The sequence below is a fragment of the Tupaia chinensis genome, unplaced genomic scaffold (genome assembly GCF_000334495.1).
Source record: "Tupaia chinensis unplaced genomic scaffold, TupChi_1.0 Scaffold000386_1, whole genome shotgun sequence".
Taxonomy (NCBI): domain Eukaryota; kingdom Metazoa; phylum Chordata; class Mammalia; order Scandentia; family Tupaiidae; genus Tupaia; species Tupaia belangeri.
Genome location: NW_006159888.1, coordinates 1 through 4,760, shown reverse-complemented (window position 1 = coordinate 4,760; position 4,760 = coordinate 1). Strand labels below are relative to the sequence as shown.

The 4,760-nt window shown below is 51.4% G+C and overlaps 1 long non-coding RNA gene across 2 annotated transcripts in view; it reads left to right on the top strand.

Moving 5' to 3' along the window:
* The window catches only part of LOC102495194 (uncharacterized), a 10,045-nt gene extending 6,320 nt beyond the window's left edge, over positions 1-3,725 (top strand). For both annotated transcript variants that reach the window (XR_003550266.1, XR_003550265.1), the window contains exons 3-4: positions 2,943-3,098; positions 3,272-3,725. This is a non-coding gene — a long non-coding RNA (uncharacterized LOC102495194). The remainder of the gene's footprint in view (positions 1-2,942; positions 3,099-3,271) is intronic.
* Positions 3,726-4,760: the final 1,035 nt, after the last annotated feature.

Genomic DNA, 4,760 nt, shown 5'->3' with positions numbered 1-4,760 from the left:
CCCCCCCCCGGATAGAGTCTCCGTCCCTCCACCCCCCCCAGCCTCAACCAGCCAGGATTCTGCTCACAGAGGCGTGGCCAGCATGCACAAAGAGGCTTCAGGACACAGACCTGGGGCCTCATCATGTGCCTCCAGCATCCCAGAGGGTTGCATACTGCGGTGCCACTGACTGGCATGTATTTATTTATTAACTGACAAAATAAAGAAATATTTATCATGGACTATATGTTGTTTTGAAATATGTACATGTTGGAGAATGGCTAAATTGAGCTGATTAACCTATGGATTAATCGCATACTTGACGATTTTTTTTCAGGTGAGAACTTGTGCTCTTCTTTCCCCACATCCTTTTACAATAATATCTTTGCATAACTCATTTGCCAACATCTTCCAGAAGGAATTCTTCCAGGGTAGTTGTTGGTAGGAGGTACTGTGGAGAGAGCTCTGGAGCTGCCCTCCAGACCATCTGGATTCTCCATCTGACGTGTGAGTGGGTCTCGTCCTTTGGCCTTCTCGTTTCCTCAGCCTCAGCTCTGCACCAAAAGGCAGCCACAGTATGGGATCTCCTCCCCCACTGCAGTCCACAGTCTTTTCCTGACAAACGTGGCTTTTCTGCTTGACTCTGGCATGGGTCATCATCCTGGCTTTCTCCCAACCAAGCCAACTCAGGAGCCTCACTGCCGTCCAGTGCTCCCACTTTCTGTTGGTACTGACGAGCTTCATTGGCTTTGCCATTCAAAATGTGCCCATATCCTGTGGGCTGGCCCAATAGCCTGGTAGTTAAGGGAGCCAGATCCTACGTAGCCAGCTGGGGTTTGAATCCCGACCCTGGCAGCTTGAGAAACATGCATGTGTGTGCATGATCAAAATCTTGACCGGATGGGGAAATGGAGGAGAAAAGATTGCAGCAGGACCACATTGCATGCCTAGCACTCTATCTCTGCCAAGGGCATGTGCCTGTTGGGAATTTTTTAAAAAAGAGAATAAAAAGACGTGTGCCATCCTGAGCTCGGAGCTGCGATGCCTGGCGTCCACACCCACCCCACCACACTCCTAGCCCCCTTCTCTGGGATGGTGTGCCTGTGTCTACACACCTCCCTTCTATTTAATGGTTACAAATTTCAGAAGTGTCTTCAATTTATCAAAGGTAGCATGTCTGTCTCTGTATCTCTTTTTCCTGGTTGCTTTCGGGTACTTTCTTAGAGGAGAAGAAGAAAACGACAACATTTTAGAGCGAGGTTTTACAATGAGTTTTGAGCAGGGAATGGGTGGTGGGACCTGAGCGTGGTAGGATTTGCTGGCTGACGGTCAGAGGAGGACTCACAGGGAGCATGGACAACAGCTGCTTCCGCTTCTTATTGCAGGACTGGGAAACAGCAACATCCCATTTCCAGGGACTCTGTGGGGACCGAGTGGTGTCATATATGTGCAGAGCCTGGCATGTAGTGTTCTAGTTCATTGTCTTCGTGATGACCCTGTGAGGTGTGTACTCCAGCATCATTGTGTTCACGTGACAGGGGAAGGAACCAAGGCCCAGAGCTGAACAACTTGCCCCAAATAATGTAGCTTGTTCTCAGTGAAGCAGAATTTAGAGCACGAATCTTCTACTACTGCACTCCAAATACGTGTTTCCAGTTCCCTCTTCACCAGAACTGGGCAGGCTGCTTGTGAAACTGTGCAGACAACCTCGGTTGTGCCTCCCGGACTTGAAAGCGAGCCACTTAGGCCTAGATCTTTGGTCAGATTCGTTACTAGGTTTCCAAGCGTTAGAGGAAATTCTTTTTTGATAGAGCCAGACTGAGCTACTCACCCACCTGGCATTAGTTCATAAAGAGGAAGAGGCAAGGGATGTGACCTCTGGGTAAATCCGCCCCTGCTCCAGCCAAGACGCCCCCAATGTCTTCGGGTATGAAGAATGAGGTCTCTTTTCTCATTCTTATTTTGTTAAGTTGATGTCACATTCACTGAGATTATGCAAGCATTATTCAGCAATGAGCTCAGGAGTGTACTGTGATCATGTTTCCTTCCTTGTACAAATTTTCATTTTTCCTGGCATTAATCAATGCCTGTCTTTTGTTTGTTTAATTTTCTATGTATCTGTTGCTACTCAGACTCTTTCATGAATATGTAAATTGGCTCTCCATATGTTTTCCACATGGTTAACAGCATCTCTAATCTAGGAATTTCTTTCCTTTTACTCTTGTTTTCTAGGAAGGTTTTTAAAGTTTTGTTTTATTTTATTTATTTCTTCCACGAGAAAGAGAGAGACAGAGGGGGAGAGAGAAAGAGAGAGCGGCACAGAGAGACACCCCTGCAGAGCCTTCTACCACGACCTACCCCCAGCCTCAGTCAGCCTGAACCTCCAGGAGGTGTGCACACCCAGTGTGCCCAGGGAAGCCTCTGCCGTGTGCCTGGGACCTTCCTGCGTGGGTACAGCCTCACAGGGCACTGTGTTACCTCTGAGCCACCTTGATAGCCCTGCTTTCTTTACAGATACCTCCTCTCTGCTGTGCTTAAGAGGCTGGCTTCCTTTTTTTTTTTTTGAGAGCTTTTTGCTATAGAGCGTGTGCGCTCGCCAGAAAGACAGAGAGAGACAGAGAGATAGCGAGAGACAGACACCAACACCTAACCTCCCCAGGGGGGATGGCCATGCCACAATCCTTTCTCCTCCATTCTCCTCTCGGGATCTTGGGCACACATGCACAAGCGCCTGGCATGAGTTTTAAGCCACCGGGTCCGGGATGCGAACCTTAGTTGACTACATGGGAGTTCAGTGACATTAGCCATTACGCTAACTGCTGGTCCCAAGAGGCTGGCTTCTTATATCTCTGCCCAAAGTTTCTCTTCTTGTTATCTGGGAATTCCCTTGGCTTCTCTACCATATTGGGTCATTTTCCACTTTCTTAGTTAATTCACTAATTTGGCCATGATCTGTATTCTAGTGGTTTCCTTAGGTGAACTTTGGAGACGCCGACCGCCTGTTGTGAAATGTGCAGTCTGGGGCTGAGAAATGCGCAGTCTATGCTTCCCTGTCACGGCGAAGAATTGAAGCACAAGGGAACAAGCTGCTGAGCACGCGGTTCATCGAAGGAAATGATGTATGTCCCACAAACCGAATGGGCCAGTGTCAAGGTTGGCAAGCTGGCCCTGACGCCTTCCTGGGGTCCCCTTAACCCTGTTTTAGACCCTTTGTTGATCTAAAATATGTGGCTCAGACTTGCTTTAACCTGTGCTCCTTTTCTGGCTTGTTCCTCATTGTCGTGCCTTGCAGGTCTCATGACTCAGGGCGTTATTTGAGTTAGATGGATGTCACAACACAGACCGTCACGCAGTCCCAGCTTCCAGTTTCGTTGTGCTCCAGGTTAGTTCCCTGATCTGAATCTGCCTCACCAAGCTTATCATCCCCAATGACTCCCAACTGCCTGATTGTCCAGGAGTAGAACCCGTCACCGGGGCCAGAGAAGACCTTGGCTATGCCCAGCAATGCCAGCAGGTGCAGGCTGGCCAGCAGGCGGTGTCAGGGACCGGTCTCTGAACCGTGGGGCTGGACTGCCCATGCCCGGATGCCATGTGGCTCTAATGTTCTGTGAGCTGGATGTGAGACCCCAGCGTGGGAGAACACGGAGCAGCGATGCAGTCCAGCCCCAGTGTGTGCTCTGTCCTGGCCGTCCACGCTCACCTTCAGGGAACAAACAGTCCATTCCATCACCTAGCCAATAGTAGATTCTGCCAGAGCACCTACCTGCCTTTGGGGGTGTCTAACCCGGTCCAGCTGGGACCCGCGGAGGATCCAGACTCCCTCCTCTCTCTGCCTGTCTTTGATCAAGCTCAGGGTCCACCTGCTGCCCTCTAGGGCTCTGATGGCAGCACAGTCCCGTATGGTTGTCAGGAAAGGAGATCTCTGAGAGCGTGGGCCCTGGAGAAGCCTAGGAGGGCATTTTCTCCCTTCTCTGCGCCTTCCCAGGAAAGACCTTCCAGGGTCACCTGGGCTCCCTGGCACCTTGGCTGAGGTCAAGGACCTTCGTGCTGAGAGCCCAGCAGTTGGCAGCAGCACAGTATGTTGTCTGGCCTGTGGGGGGCTGTGCCATGGCCTGGCTCCTTCTTGCCAGCTAACTTCAGCTCCTCCCTGCGGGGTCCGGGCATGCGCTCCTGGGGCAGCTCTGGACTTGTTTCCTACAAGGTGCCAGCCGTGCCCTCAGACTGGGCACATTCAGAAGCCCGGCCCCAGTGGGAGAGGTGGACAGCATGATCTCTGTGCCAGCACTGCACAGTGCAGAAGGGGCACAGGCCCTTTCTAGGAGCTCAGGCTCCCTTGGAGACCCCCCGACCCACCACGAGGCGAGAAGGCATTGGTTGCTTGTCTGTGCACACCACATGTGCAACTGGCTTCAAGGCTAGGGGAAGTTCCTGAGGAAGTGTGGGAAGGTCTGGACAGACTGGGCTTGGGAGAGTGGAGCATGGTTGGCAGGGGCGTGGCGTGGACAAGGGGACCTTGGGACAGTTGAAGCCTGGAGGTTTAGCTGTGGGTGTGTCGCTTGGCCTCTCTCCTGAACTGTCATCTCATGCAGATTACTCACGGACCCATGAATTGTTATTACTCTTTTTAAGCACACTTAGTTATCTCTTCCATGAGAGAGACAGAGAGAGAAAGAAGCATTCCAGCTGGGTCTTCATACAGATCCACTCCCAGCCTCAGCCATCCCGGGTCACAGGTACGCAGGCATTCACCCTGAGGGTACAGAGCGATGCAAATGCAGGCC